The 16853-nt window shown below is 37.1% G+C and overlaps 1 protein-coding gene across 2 annotated transcripts in view; it reads right to left on the reverse strand.

The window, feature by feature from the left end:
* The window catches only part of CTBP2 (C-terminal binding protein 2), a 228680-nt gene that overhangs the window by 150948 nt on the left and 60879 nt on the right, over positions 1 to 16853 (reverse strand). Inside the window, exon 1 of one of the 2 annotated variants that reach the window (XM_063307328.1) lies at positions 4220 to 4235. The exons of the other annotated variant lie outside the window; for it this stretch is intronic. The gene's annotated coding sequence lies outside the window, so the exon portion shown is untranslated. Of the gene's footprint in view, positions 1 to 4219; positions 4236 to 16853 lie in introns of those variants that run through there. 2 annotated transcript variants of the gene reach the window in all.

Here is a 16853-nt window from a genome sequence, read left to right on the forward strand (position 1 = left end):
CACACAGGTATCTGCAGGCAGGCAGGGGCACGATGGGCAGTTGTCGCCTCCTTGAATATGAACTGTAGATGCAAGTGAACTTCTAGAATGCCAAGAGAAATCCCTGGTCCCTATTGCACACAGCAGCCAGGAAGCTTGCATACTTTTCTAAAAGTTTTTTCTCTTTGGGTCCCTGCAATGTTGAAATCTGACCAGGGGACAGCTGCCCCTTCTGTGCTACTATATTTCTCTGCTCTGTAGTTTTGGCTGCCAAGTACCACACCGAATCACTCAGGGCATCACTTAGGGCAATCAGTGCAAAGATGGGAAAGAGCTTGCCTGAGTCATAGTGGGGCAAAGGAAAGCAATCCACATCCAGGCCAATCAGAGAGAATGCTAACTGGATTTCTAGTTTTCAAAGCTAACTGCAGGTATCGTCTGTGAGTGGAGTGTATGTACACGTGCATGTACTGCTGCTCGGATACACATCTAAAACAGGAGTTACTTATCTGTCTTAAACTAGATCATGTTCTTTGATCCACTTAGCTAAACTAAGTATTATTTTTACTTCCAGGCAACTGATTTTTAAAACCTCACTTTGGTATTCTCAATACATTTGATTTGAAATAAATCTCACTTACTGAAGGAAAAAAAAACCTTGCTTACAATAAATGCACATTTTGGATATCACAACTGGAAAATTGGTCTTCATTTGGCAAAGCAACAGTTTACCCCAAAAAGCTGTTTTTTTACTTATCTTACACATTATATGAAGCAGAGAAATGCACAAGGAGAGAGGAAAAGGCAGAACAAAGAGGGCCTACCTACAAACACCCTAGCAGGAGGCCCAGATGATTTCTCTCCATCTGTATTTTCTGTAATGAACATCCAACTGTGGCCAGAGAGATGATACAATGAATAAATGTGGAAGGTTAAGCTTCGGAAGAAAAATACTATCAAGAACATCTCGAAAAATTTCTGTTATTCTTGTAGAAAAAGTTCAAATACAAGTACTGTCATTTGGGTAACTCAGAAGTGAATTTTATAATAGCCACAACCTATTTGGAAAACTGCTAAAGTGCAAGTCCAAAACCATTAGTGAACCCTTGAAAAGACAAGAATCAGTCTTGGGTCTTTCCAGAACACAGCAGTTCAGCACAAATAAAAAGGCGGAACACTGCAGACATTTATTTTATTTATTGAAATACTTGTATGGCCTCCCATCTTAAAACCATAACTCTGGGTGACTCACAACCAATGAAGACAGAAACAGAAAAACCTGGTCCCACAACGAAACTCCCTAGATGTAACTCACAACACTCTCTTCTAACTCTGGCTTCACCTTATCTCAATGCTTGGGGGGAAAGCCAGCTCTTCACTGTTTTCTGGAATGTTAAAAGGATAGTGGCCTGTCAGATCTCAAGGTGAAGGATATTTCATAAGGCAGGGGCTGACACAGAAAAAGTATGCTTCCTAGGTCCCACAAAATGGCAAAATTTAAGGGAAGAGACCTGGAGTGTGCTTACTCTATCCGATCCAATGTGTTGGACACCACATCCAAAGGGTGCAAGAATCTCTCTAGAAAGTATGCAAAATGAGGTCTAAATGAAATGCAGAGAAGGTCTTTGGTAGGAAGGAGATGTCAAATCACAGGACCACTTTACTGCAATGCATATCCAGAAAGTGGGTGCATTCATGGGGCCCATGCCTTCTGGACACATGACAAAATTAGGATACGAATCCAGTTTTCAAAAAAACGCAAAGGAATCGAAGCAGGTGTAAATCTGCTTTTGTTTCTATGCATCTCAAATTTCTGGGCAGAAAGGAAAAAAAAAAACAAGTGGCCCTGGCAGTGTGACATTTCTCTAGAAATTCATTTATTAAACTCACAACTGAAAGGCAACATTTTCCCAACAGGTATTGTATTACTATGTGCTGCAAAGTATATCAGAAAGTAAACACTGCCAAGTAACCAGATAAATCTATGTACAGGGCATCCACAAATTGTATAGAAAAAGCAAAAAAGAAATCAAGGTCATCAGCCAATCTCCCACAAAAAGAAAATCTCTGCACAATTACAGTAATCTGTTAGACTCTAAAAGGTGATAATGAAATATTTCTGCTAGAACCGCATGATAACATTCTATTTATCTTTAGTAAAAATACAACACACAGCAACTTATTTGGACTTGTGACTATCCTGAATCTCTCAGGGAAAACATTTTTTTTGTTTCCATTGTTGAAGCACTGTGGCATAACTGTAGGAGAGGTGCTGCTGCTATGTCTTCTTTCTTTGTGAAATAAAATGTGTGCAGATTATAAAGGCTGAAGCTGCTAAGCCAGAATTCTTTTCATTCTCATGCCAGAGAAACTCATTTTATAAACAAGGGACAGGTGGTAGAAACCTTCAAGGCCAAGATACAACTAGCCACACAGCTGTTGCCTTGAAAAGATGGGCAGAAGAGACTCAGAATTCAAATCTTGGGACTAACAATCTAAAGGGCAGGATTTCTGGTCTTGTTAAATGGAAAACTTCTTAATTGCATGGCTTCCTAATTCTCTCCAATATCTCTAGTTGCCTAACCTTCAGTCTGTGTGGGACATGAGGAATGCCACACCTGCTATAAAGCCTTGACACAGATGGTTAAAAAAAATCAGATAATGTTAATACACTCACATTTTGTATTATTAGCCTTTAAGAGGAGAGAAAAGATACATCCTACATAGCATCTAATTCTTATCTGATGTTATACTGTTGTGCACAATTCCTTAATCTATGAATTATAAAAAACAAATTGGTTGCTCTTCACTGATATTAATCTGCTAGTTCTGCGCCTATGCCTACGCATAATCCTAGTCTGTGAAAGCTGAAACTCCTGAAAATACTCTTGGCTTCCTTCCAAAATGAGATTTAGTTTTTCAGAGCTTCCCCAAAGCTCTTTCTTCAACTGAGATAAATAAAAATGTATACCCTGCTTTCTGGTCCTTAGACAGGGCAGCAACAAGGATTAAATATTTTTTTTCCCAAAAAGAAAAAAAAATTGCAGAAACATGCAGCTAAAGCAGCTAAAATAGGTCATCAAATAATATTTACATTTCTTTACAAACACCTTCCTCATTAAGGAGATTTGGGGGCGGGGATGCCTTCAGGTCAGTGTTGACTCCTGGCGACTGCCTAGACAAGTCCCTGCAGTTTTCTTGGCAAGATTCAGAAGTGGTTTGCCACTGCCTCCTTCCTAGGGCTGAGTGTGTGTGACAGGCCCAAGGTCACCCAGCTGGCTTTGTGCTTAAGGCAGGACTACAACTCACAGCCTCCCGGTTTCTAGCCTGCTGCCTTAACCACTACATCAGGCTGGCTCTCAAGGAGATCTTTACTAAATAGGAAATGACTATTAAAAAGAGCACCATCTTAGCTGCTTGAGTTAATGAATATTTTAATTTAGGTGCAACCACTGAGAAGGCCCTTTCTCTTGTTCTCGTCAACTAGAGTTTAGAATATATGAGATTCTCCTTCAGATTCTTAAGGCATAAGCAGGTTAAATATGGACGGAAACCTGGAACTTAGTCCTTTGTGGCTTTAAGAATAATCGCTCACACTTTAGAAAATGCTCAGAAACAAAGTGCCCACCAGCAATTCTCACTGCTGCATTTAATTCAGTTTTTTGTTTCCAAAGACTCTTTAATGAAAGCTCTAAGTAGGGAGCATGTGAGTGATCCAGTTTAAACATAATTGGATAATTAGTTGGCAGCAAAAATGATAGCTCTAATTGAGTTAAGCACTCTGCTCAAACCAGATCAACGTATTTTCCGTAACAAAGGATATTACCCTCTCCAGTACTGTCATCATGGACATCAGGGTAAAAATGAAAGGACAATGTCTTGATCAAATGGGAAACAAAAAGCTAACAAACCAGAAATGCCATATCTAACGACAGGGCAACTTTGCACTTGGCAAATTGCAATTCCTAAAGGAATACATAACAATAGAATAGAACTCTAATTCTAGTTGAAGCAAAATGTTTCCAAATAGGTATAAGAAGCTATAGCATTAAATGCATATCCTACCACATATTTCTATAAAATGATGCAAAACTGCATCAGAAGTACTGCAGTAATTTCATTAACTAAATGTTGGCACTCTCTTGACACTGTTTGCTGAGAGCCATGGGGAATATGGATGGGCACCAAATTGGGGAAGACTTCTGTACAATATTAGGATTTCATCCAATTACTACCTTACCAGAAACATAAAGAGTACAAGCAACACCAGCAAGTCACTTCTATAGAGTCATCATATCACCAGAACAGAATTTCAAGGAACAATTTTTAATTTGCATTACCTGTAAAATAAAAAAATTAAAATCCATTCATTGTATTGATGTAGGAAATCCACCTGCATTCATATTCAAACAAAAGCTGAAATGCCTTAAAGATGATTATGATTTAAATCAAGTCAATTGAAATTATGACTGAAATTACTAATCAAGAAGATTCTATAATCTTCACTTCTACTAAAAATGCATTCTTGCAGTTCATATAACCAGACTATGTATTCTTCGCTCCTCAGAGATGCAGATTTTATTTTTACAAGGAACAAACCATTTAAAGAAATCATTTAGTCAGGTACTTTTCAGATGAATTTTCATTAAAAATGAATGACTTTCTTAGTATTAAGTACCTACTCTAGTCAACAGGACCTGAAAAGAAAAAACAACAACATAAGCACTGATGTTGAAAATGGGACTACCACTATGAGCCACCCATGTGGTGTGATATTTCAGGTGTTCGACTAGGATCAGACAGTCCAGTTCATCCTCAGCCACAGAGTGTACCTGGTGACTTGGACCAGTCCTCTAAGCCTAGCCTACCTCCAAGAATTGTTCTGAGGAATAAATAGGAGAAGAATGTTAAAATACATCGCCCTGAGCATCTGCAGGAAAAGCAGGATTTAAGTCCAGCACATTAATAAATAAAAATAAATAAATTGTACCAGTGGCTTCCATCAGCTCATTGGTGTTTTCTTGAAACATCAATAGCAAAGACACTTTTTGAACAGGTAACTTTTGCCCTGAAATGGATCACAATTGATATTACAGAAGGATGACTGCCAAATGCTGATGTCTTAGGAAGCTCCTCTTCTTCAGCAGTTAAGGACTGGCCTTGATACTGAGTATTGACAATACTGCCAAGAAAACAAGCTGGAGATAAGGCTTGTTTCATTTGTTTCTTCGGGCCTGCAGTTTAACTCTGTCACTGTCTATTTCTCCTTTCAAGGTTACACTTGGTTCCTCCCAAACATCAACAGCATCAGACAAAGAATAGTTCTTTCTTTTTACTTTGTTCAAGGCCACAGAAATCGGCTTTGGGAGAATTACCAAGGGTTCACTGTTTTTCATAGCTGCATATTGAGGACTCTGGTCCTGATAGGTCCATCGATTTCTTCTTGATTTTGTTCACAACTGTCATCAGAACAGGCTACCTCTTCATAGAACACCAATAATCCACAATAATCCATTTTAGTGGTTACTCTGCAGGTTAACATTCCCATTTTCTTCATGGATATGTTTTCAACTGAGCTAGGTAAAACTGTTAGAAGTAGAACTTGATCTATTTCACAGTGAGAAAATGCTTATTGCTGTAATTTTTAAATAATCCTGCATTCATTATGCATTCACTAGTTAACTTAATTCTCTTATATATGCCAGAGAAACATCAAGTCCCCTCCAGTAAAAAAAGAGCCGTGAAGTAGCATAATAGTAGGTTATTTACTGCTGGGGGAAAAAAAAAAAACTTTGTCGACTGTCAAAACAGACTTAAAGCACAAAAAGAATCTCTAGCAATAGAAACTCCCATCCTTTTGTCCTCCTGTACGAAATGTCTATTAAATATCACTACGTGACAATTTATGAAAGCTCTGCACTAGTCATGCTTAATGGTGCCAATACTTTAATATGATAATTCCACTCTGTCATTTGCTCTTCTCTCTCTTTTTTAGGCTTTTACACCCTTTATCATAAAGCCATCACCACCACCCATTGCAGTGAAGTTAAATCAGTCTGGCTCATAAGTAACTTGCTAGCGCCAAAAAAGAGAAAAATGATCAAAGTCTATACACCTGCTCCAGTTCTTGCATTCTTGGCTTCTTTCCAATCCATGTAAACATCTATTTAGTTTTTTAGTGTTATAGCTTCAATAGATTAAACCCACTAGATTAAACTATCTGGAAGAAGCAAGAGTTTAATTTGGATGTCTGCAGCAGTTGCCTCTCACATTCCATTTTGGGATTGGGTTCAAAAGCATATCCCATATTTTGAATATACACCACTTTTTTTTTCTTCCTTCCTTCCTTCCTTCCTTCCTTCCTTCCTTCCTTCCTTCCTTCCATCCCTCCCTTTTTATTTTATTTACATAACACCTGATGAAGAATTACGGAGAATCTGGAAGTCCCCATATGATTTTGTAACCTTAAGGGGGCTTAACCAGAGAATAACCTTCAAGTGTGTTCTGGATTTTTTTCTTAAGGACATTAGTAACTCTGCTTATTAAATTGAAAATAGTTACTGCAAACAATAAAACAATGGGATACAAGCATCTCTCCCAACTGACTGTTAAATGTGTAATTCTACCCAAATCTACCCAGAATTATATTCATTTATATTAGCCAAGAGCTGAAAAACCTCCTCAACGTGTTTCTTGGAATGTACAGGGATCAAAGAAAAAAAAAGAGTTGGGTTGTGCACGCTAGACCCTTCCTTACTTCCCCCAAATGCAACAACTTTCTCAATTTTGGAGTTTCTCATACTGCATCACAAGATCTGAAAGCATTTTGTATAATGTGACCAAAATGATGCTTGTGGGCCACAAATTCTGTCTTTCAGTCACTGCTGCTGAACGTGAAATTTTTAAGTGAAGAAGTGGCCTGGGCATACACAGAAGTCTGTGCACATGGCCAATCTCCCTCTTCAGTTTGAAACCACATGCATTCCAAGTAACATGCAAAGTAGGCTTAAGTAAATGAGATGTTGGAGAGAGAATACATTCAGAAATCTATGCCTAACTTTTGTTTTAAATTCAACTTGCTTTCTGAGTGCTACATCATCTTTGTACTCTACTGTATCAAACTAATATGATTTGAGCTTTTGGTAAGGCTTTCTTTTTACTAAGCATATTGATTTTTATTGTAAGCTGCCTAGAGTCACATACATGAAATGGGCAGCTATATGATTGATAATAAAATAAAATAAAATAAAATAAAATAAAATAAAATAAAATAAAATAAAATAAAATAAAATAAAATAAAATAAAATAAAATAAAATAAAATAAAATAAAATATAATAAAATAATAAAATAGAACAATCCAGGCAGGCTCAAATAAGATTTTTAAAAAGAATCCAAATTCTGTAAGTTTTTTGCAATTTAAAAAGATATCTTGCATTTTAGAAGACAGACAGACAGACAGAAAGACAGACAGACACTAACTTAAATTTAGGCTTTTCTTAAGTAACATCACAACTTGACTTTGCTAGCAGCCAAAGGTCAAGGTGCAATTCTCAAAAAATTTGCATCTTTGCTTTCTAAAAATTAGGTATGAAAAGCTAAGTTTTACTTATTTCCAGCAGCACAGAACCTATCAGCAGCATGTATCCATGGAAATTAGTCAATCAAATGGACAAAAGATCCAATGAACTTGAGTCAGAATTTTAGAAACAAAACAGCCAAATAAAAAGCACCCTTACTTAGTTAAATACCTGAGCCTGAGTGACACTGCTATCTTAAAACAACCAGAACATTTCAAGTTTCACCCCACAGTTGGAGCAACATATAAACCCAGCAAATAAATGGATTCAAGATAAAAATGGGCCTATCCCTTTCGGCTAGAAAGGAGGGATTTGGGAGACGCGGCGCTGGAGGTCCCCTTCGGGGAGAAAGTGTGAAAGTGTGCATATCAAAAGTAGAAAAATGGAGACCTAAGCTACATTACACTTGACAAATTTAGGTCCTCTATGTCCCTGATATCTCGTTTGGTGCTAGAAACAGCTTTTGCTGGATCTTTAGCAGTCCAAATCAAGAAGTTTTAAGAGGACCCAATGATGTCAATACTATGGGTATGATGTTGAAGGACAATTACACAATAAACATTAGCAGCTGAAGTCTATGTTAATAGCAATAGTCTGTTTCCTTCAGTTCTCTTCCTGTTTTCCCCTAACCAATTAATAGCTAAGTAATTTATGATTTGGTTGCAACTAATAAATCCAAGATCCATTATGTCATGGATCATCAGGGCCCCTAGACTTTGTCCATGGATCTCCAAAATAAAATAGGACATTGGTTTTTTTAAAAATATTCTCAAGAGGGAAAAATGCTCCAGAATTCATGAAACTACCGAATCTCACATTTTGTATTCTGATATGGGGTTTTTTGAGATCTACCATGGCAACAGTGAAATATAAATTTACTCCAACACTTTTTTGCTCAGATGATGGTGTTTCAGCTACAACTCATTTGGATTACTGCAATGTGTTCTACATGGGACTGCCCTTAAGGAGCACCCACAAGTTACAACTGGTCCAGAATGCAGTCGTGCATGTAGTGTTGGGCACCCCTAAGTTCACCCATTTTACACTCTTATTTATTCAACTTTGCTTTATTTGCCTACCTAACAATTTATGATGGGCTTGTTGTGTAATTTCTTTTAAAAATATATTTATTATTTATATTTATTCCTAAATAAATTTATTCCAGCATGGCTTCATCTTTAAAACAGAAAACAGACCCCCCCCCCAAAAGAATCACGGATGAAGGAAGAGTATTGAATGAAAAATGGACAGATGAGCACTTTTTTGTTGAGACATATACTAAGGCACTATGCTTAATTTGTAGGAGAAATGTGTCAGTTTTCAAAGACTACAATTTGAAACGGCATTATACCGAAAAACATGCTGCCAAATTCAATGTGTATCAAGGAATTTGTCGTAAAGATAAATTAGCAGAACTGAAAAAACGTCTGTCGTCTCAACAATGTTTTTTTTAAAAAGGCACAACTCAAAAGGACTCTATTATAAAAGCTGGTTATTTGGTAGCAAATCTAATTGCAAAAAATTCAAAACCATTTACCAATGGTGAGTTTATTAAGCAATGTATGGAAAGTGTGGCAGATATAATTTGTCCTGATAAAAAAAGCGATTTTTCTAAAATCAGTTTGTCTCACCAGACTATAGCCAGGCAAATTGAAGAAATAGGAAAATCTGTCGAAAGAGGTTTGAAGAGTAAAGCTGCTAATTTCAAATTTTATGCTTTGGCAATGGATGAAAGAACTGATGCTACAGATACAGCTCAACTTGCCATTTTTATTAGAGGTATTGATAACGAATATAATGTCACTGAAGAAATGGCTTCTTTGGTGCCATTAAAAGACACAACCAAATCTCTTGATTTGTACGAAGCGGTAAAGATGACATTAAAGCGATTTTCTTTAACCATTGTCAACACGTCTGGTATATCTACTGATGGTGCCCCGGCAATGGTTGGTAAAAGTGAGGGACTTAACAAAATTGATAGAAGACGATGCAAGTGCCGCCGGCAACTCATGTTTGATGAAGTAACACTGCATTCTACATCAAGAAAATTTATGCGTGAAAGCTTTAAAAATGGATGGTGTCATGCAAATTGTCATCAAAGCAGTGAATTTCATAAGGGCCAAGGGATTTAATTATCGCCAATTTCAGGAGTTCCTTAAAAGTATGGATGCTGATTATAAGGACATCTTTTACTTTTCTGAAGTACGGTGGCTAAGTTGGGGTAAAATGCTGAAAAGATTTTATGATTTGCAAAATGAAATGAAGTCATTTATGGAATGAAAAATAAAATTTGTGCCAGAACTTGAAGATGAAAAATGGCTCACAGATTTAGCATTTTTGGTGGATGTGACCGCTCATTTAAATGAGTTAAACATGTGTCTTCAAGGTGAAAACCAACTTATCACTGCAATGTTTCAAACCATAACAGCGTTTGAAATGAAACTTAAAGTACGCAAGCTCGAGTTATGGAAAATAATTTTATACATTTTAATACTTTGGCTAAACACAGTCCTGTGAACAGCGAGAAATATGCAGCCTTGCTTTTTGGTTTGATACAGGAATTTGAGAACAGGTTTCAAGATTTCCAGAAAAATCATCAATATTTTGGTATATTTTCTACTCCATTTTCAGTCAACATAACTACATTACCTCCGAATTTTCAAATGGAATGAATAGAGTTGCAATCAGACATTCAATTCAAAGAAAAATTTGATCATGTCTCTCTACTGGACTTTTATAAGACCTATCTTCCTAGAGAAAAATATCCCTCGCTTCACAATCACACCTTATTCATGACATTGCTTTTTGGCAGCACATACATTTGTGAGCAACTAGTTTCAAGGATGAAGCACGTGAAGAGTAAAATTAGAATTAAAATTTCTGATGAGTACTTTGAGAACTCATTGATAATTGCAACCACTTTCATCGAACCAGACATTGATGCATTAATTTCACAAAAACATAGTCAAATATCCCACTAGTTTTATGTAGCCCTCTTTTTAAAAATTTTATAATAAAAATATAAAAAATAAATGAAGTTTTATTACTTATATACATTATTATATATTTTATGTGTGGCCCAAGACAATTCCTCTTCACTCAGTGTGGTCCAGGGAAGCCAAAAGGTTGGACACCCCTGGTTAAAAACCTAGAACACTGTCTCACTTCATAATCAAATCAGCATCCTAGAACAAAGCAAACCACATGATTGACAGCATATTGGGCTGGGAGACTCCCATTGTCTTTTCATGCATTTTACTCATGCTTCATTTATCATGGATTTGCAACATCTTGTTTACTGATAAAGTAATTCAGGAAGGGGGTGCAATTCTTCCTTTGAATATGCATGAGGCAAGGACTGCGAACAACAATCACTGGCATTATACAAATACATTATTGGAGACCTACTGGGGGCTAGTCAATTTCAAGATGAGAAAAAAGAGGTACCTTAAATCATGGCAACTTTGATTTCTTCAGGTTTCACTAAACAACTATGTCGCTGTGGCCTTCAGGAGTAGTCTGAATGGCACTGCATTACAAAAAATAGCTAAAACAGGTAGGTGTTAATTTGCCCCCACAATACAACAAAGTTTAAGAAATTAAACTGAAGACAGAAAAGCAATCCAAGGGGCAACTTAATTTAAAAATAATTTAACTGCATTACTTACGGAGGCAGCAGCTATTTCACTGCATGAAGTTCTAACTCATTCACAAGGGATGAAGAAAAGGTGGGGGCAAAGGGGTTAATAAAATTCAAGGCTGAAAGTTGGAAATGAGATTAAATGAGACATCTCAGCCATGAGTCTGAAGAAGGCCACAAAGCCAAAAATGTCTCCTTTAATCCTGTTTTCTATTTCTAGAATGCATTTTAATAACCTCTTTGTATATGCTACAATGATTTTAGCAAGGTCCATTTTAAGCAGATTTTCCACACTAGGAAGCAACATGGGTTAAAATAATTGCCTCCTGCACCTCACATGAAACATTTGGTTTAAGCTCGAAATCAGATAATGAAACCATACAATTTAAGAAAGTATCCATGGAGAAAGTGACTTTCTTGACAAACGTTCAAGGGCTGTACCGTACAACAGTCTCTCACCATCACCCATGCACATGCAGCAGCTCTTTTTTGCCAACTGGAAGACCATAGGAAACTGAAATGCTTTTTGCCTGATGTGGTATTTCCTGATCAAATGTCACTGGGCAGAGAATTTCTTTGCTTTGGGGCAAAACTGTCAAAGGCTTTGGCACCTGCCATTTCCAATCTGTACTTGGAAAACAGTTAATAGAAATCATTAGCTAAGAGGACATGGCACAAAATGGAGAGCAGGGATGTGAAAGTTTAGGCAAAGATTTCTGGGCATGCAGAGAAATCTGTCAAGACGAAAGCAACTGGGTATCTATGGTAATGTATTTATGAATCTCACATTGACAATTATCCCATGCCTGTACACAACGAATGACTTCTGAAATAAGTAAAACAAACAAATAAAATAAAAATCCTTCCTCTCCTGTTAACTGCATGTTCAACAGCAGGTTATCTGCTTGGATCTGCCTGTCTGAGTGCCAGGTATAGATGAACAACTGCTCTACATTTGAAGAAGATTTACTGTTTCAGCAACACAATCAAGGGTTTTTTCCCAACCTAAGATAGCCTTTTGTTGTGTTACATCATTACAGCTTTGTCATTTATAATACTCAACAACATGCAGTGATACTAATTCGGACAGAGAAATGGGCACACAACTGTACTCACAACCAACCTGTCAACTTAATTTTGCAAGAATCTAGCAAAACATGGAAGCAAAACACACTGCCCACAGACAAGCTGGAGGATGTGATCAAGGGGTTTGATCAACTTTAGTTCCCTTACTTCCTTTCTTTTAGACATATTTAATGCCAATGATGATCACGTATAAACATGGATTAGATTTAGTCCCCCGGTTTTATTTTTGGTCTTTTGTGATAGTCCTTCGTGCTTCTAAAACTGCATTCTTTCTTTCCCCTGGGTGAGCTGCGAGTTCCTTTGACATGGCATTTTAACTGAGCTAAATAGTTCTGCTGAGGTTGGGCTGGTTATTGTAATTAGAGTAGGCACATGTTCTTCTGCCCATGTGTGCTACCTCTCTTCTCCTGTTTTAAAACATACAAGTAACGTTACAACTCCATTTAAAGGTATAGAAATATGTAGGTATTAAATCAGTAGAGCATATTTTAGCTAGACTGGAGGAATGACGATCTAATCTAGCATTTTATTTCTGCTATGACAAGCACTAGACAGTTTTAGGAATGTGGGAAGTGGCCTTATACTTTAACAGATCACTAGCCTATCTAAGCAATACTCTTTACATCTGGAGATATTAGGGCCTTCTATTTCAGGGGTAGGTAGCCTGTGGCATATTCTCTATTTTTGAACTAAAAACCATCAATAGAACTCTATTATTTATCAGCTTTTCAAATGGATATAGAGTCTCTAATTTTATACATTCCATTGAGCTATCATAGCTTAACAACTTAATAACTGAATGGAGAATCTGCTTCAATTGGTACATTTCCCTTTTCTTATTTTTCCATTTCAGCTTTTAATGTCTTGGTCTTTTTCTACTTTTGTTTCTACATGAAGGATTTGAAGTTGGGATGTGCAAAACTTGCTGTAAGCAGAACATTCTGGAGAACTCCAGAACATTTTTTTCCCCTGGATGAGACCAATCTAGCCATTTTGGGAATACTCCAGCAGTTTGGACTCCAGAATCCTTTGGACAGGAAGCAGTTTGTGCCACTCCAGGTATGGTCCAGATGAGAAACAGCCCTGCTTCATCCAGAACATAATGTTACCTTACAAACTACTTCTGGTTTGGAGAAATAATTTTCAAAAAATCACCAGATCATCCACAGAATGACTATGTTGGCATGATCCAAAGGAGAAACAGACTCCAGAATAGTAGATTTTATGCAAACCTAGTTAGAAGTTATATTTTATCTTTTAGGCACAGTGTCAAAGATGATACGGTATGTCAAATCAAGACCCCCGCAACTCAAAATCCTTTTTCTAGAAAAAAGAAAAAGCAAATTCCACACTGATTAATCTATAACCTTGTTACAAGTAACAGGTGATGAACACAGGCGCTGTGATAACACCACTCACAATATTTTAATGATTGGTTAATCAAGGATTCTTGCATACACACACACATATACACTCAGGGTAGTATGAATGAAGCACTTCGGGAAATGGATTGTTAGCTCACCAAATACTTCTAGATGTCAGCTACACTTCTTAATACCACTTAATGAAGAGCTCTCAGCAACTGCAAAATATGCCAGAAATTGGTTCAATGAAACATTTGCTTCCACTTTTACAACCCCTTATTTCTTACAAGCCAAATAGCACAACAGTGCTGGGTACTAATTTCAAAAATGAAACATCAGAAAAAATATCCAGCAACAGCATCAAGACTTGCCTTTTCCCAGAGAGTAGACAAAACAAGATTTCTGTTCTGTAGTCAACAACATAGTTCTCAGCCACCACCCACAATTCAAACATTTGGTATATTATTTGAACACCACAGTCAAGACACAAGAGCAAGGTATTTTTTAAAAAATCCCCTACTGAAATTCAGTCAGGAGCACATATACTTCCAGATTCCCTTCAGGTAAGAAAAGGCTACCCTATTTTTCTCAAGTGAAAAACTTTTGAATTTGTCTCTCTTAAATTTCTTTCTGCTATTTTAATTCCATTTTTCCAACCTACCAATATTGTTTTGAATTTAATTTCCATTTTAGAGCCGAGTGTCTGTGTGAGACCAGTCCAAGGTCATCCAGCTGGCTTCATGCCTAAGGTAGGAGTAGAACTCACAGTCTCCTGGTTTCTAGTGTGGAACCTTCAACCACTACATCAAACTGGTCCTCACTGGCACTCTACTTCATTGGTACATAATAACAGAATTGTGAAAGTCTGACAGATATTATTCATCTGGCCCTGAAAATTTAAGCTCATGCAAAGTAAACAGTTAATCCCAAGCCACATGTCTATCAGTCGGATCCTTCTTCCAGCTGTTCAGTTACCCAGTGAAAGATACACCCTCTAACTGGGGAAGATTGAGTCAGAAAAGGCGTTGAATGGCTTTCCTTTACTGTTTATCAGCAATTTGCCATTTCAACTGAGCAACTGGTGTTTTTGAACACTACCCGAAGAAGCCTTTTTTTGTGGTTAGTAACACCTTTCACCAACCTCAGGTATGCTGAGCTTTAGCTTTCCTGACACCATCTCTACAGTTCCCAGCTATCTATACATACTTTTATTTAGTGAGTTCTTTCTTTTTACATCTTGTATGTCTGCCTTTTTTTCCCCCTAGATCTTCACTAAGCTTTTTGTGCAGCTACATAGGTTTCTTCCTCTCTGGAATTGTTAACAACTGTGCTTTTAATATCTCCTTTTCAAACAATGAGTTCCCATCCCCACAACTATTAGCTTCTCCTGCCATGGAATCCTATGTATAATTGTTCTGAGTTTATTAAAATGTGTGTTTTACACTGTAACTTTAGTGTCCCTCACAATCAAGAACTACAGCACTGCACTGCCACTTTCCCTTAATGAGCCTGTTATTACTTCCTTGACTAAATATTTCTTATTGGTTAGTAATCTAAACTTTTTTCTTTTCTTTGGCTGATCACATCTTTAAAAGTTTGTAGTGCCCTGAAAAGAGTACCTAGGTGTTTTATATAAAGATGTAGTTCCTTGGGTTGCGATTGTCTTCATGTAACAATTGCAAAACTGAATCCCCATTCCTCTTTGGAGACACAGTAAATTTTATTTCTGATAGTGAGGTGAAAAGAGAATGGTATTGAGGAGAATAATGTCAGATGCCACCGGACAGAGGTTTATTTCCATCTGGACCTTGAGATTATTCTCCAAGCCTTTCTAGTAAGGCAGAACAGACAGCCAACTAAGAGAAAGGTGGATCTTCTCAGTAGTGACATCTATCCTGGTATCATCAAGCCAGAGTGATTTGCCTGATGCCTACATTGTACTATTTTCAGAAATAAGTGGAAGCTTTCATACAAGCCTTTTAAAAGCTCTTTAATAAATTCTGCAGCTTTGGATTTTGACATTTTTCAGATGAGCATAAAAACATAGCTACTGTGAAAACGTTGCTACAATACAAAATAAAGTGTAAGATTAAACACTGTGTTTTAATACATTTTATAATATAACAATATTTGCATTATTTCTTTTATATTTTAATATTTCTATGTACTCAGTAGAACCTAAGGAGTGTAGCCATAAACAAATAGATAAATAGAGCAGTTCTTACTGTACAATTTATACAGTAGACTCTCTGTTAACCAGAACTCACTCAAGCAACCAGCAAAAAAATCGAATAAATAATACTTTAAATAAAATTTAATAGTAACTCTCAAGCAACCAGAAACTTCATTCCAGCATCCACCAATCCCCACGGGTGCCAGTTAACTGAGAGTCTACTGTAATACTCAATAGGTCTGGGCAGAGACAGAGACTCAAAGTACAAAATGTGATTTAGAGTCACATGGCCATCAGGAACATGTTAACACGACTGATCTTTCCTGGGCTTGCACAGCTGCCCTCTGCAGCTAATGCACCATTCCAGGAAAAGATACAGTTGGTTTAAGGTGTTCTTGACAGGGGCTAGGATCATACCCACATGCATGCCAAATCTCAATTGGTGTTTCAAATCTAAACCCGGTACAAGAACTAGATTCTAACTCCAGCGATCTCTTCTGAAAATCTTGTTTTTGGTTTCATTTTTCATTTGCCATGCTATTTGTAATAGAATTTGAGAATGACCTTGGAAGGTAGGGGTGGGGGTGGGGGGAGAAGCTGCCTAGAGAATGATTTGATAAAAGAGGGAGGAGTCTGCAACTGAATAATGGGCAGAGAAAGAAGCTTAGAAAGGACCTACCCTAACTGGTTAGGCGGTAAATAGGGACAGCTGCCGATTTGTACTTTCAGACTTGCAAGATCCTCTTAATATAGCCTAACAATAAAGCAGAAGTAGCTCATCTGGTCGTGTTTCCGGTTTGGTTTACCTGGGAGGGCTGACACTATTGCAGAAGTTATAATGCATCCCTTCCATGAGTGGATGACACCTTGGATTCAACTTCATCATACTTTAAATATACTGCACAATTACAATCAGGAACCTGAACAAATTCTACCTATAATAAACAGAAATTTCTAATGCACGGGAATAAAAAACATCTTAAAATAAACATCTGATTGTGACAGAAAGCTTTAAGTACAAGCAAAACCTCCA

This window comes from Candoia aspera, chromosome 6 (assembly GCF_035149785.1).
Source record: "Candoia aspera isolate rCanAsp1 chromosome 6, rCanAsp1.hap2, whole genome shotgun sequence".
NCBI classification, from domain to species: domain Eukaryota; kingdom Metazoa; phylum Chordata; class Lepidosauria; order Squamata; family Boidae; genus Candoia; species Candoia aspera.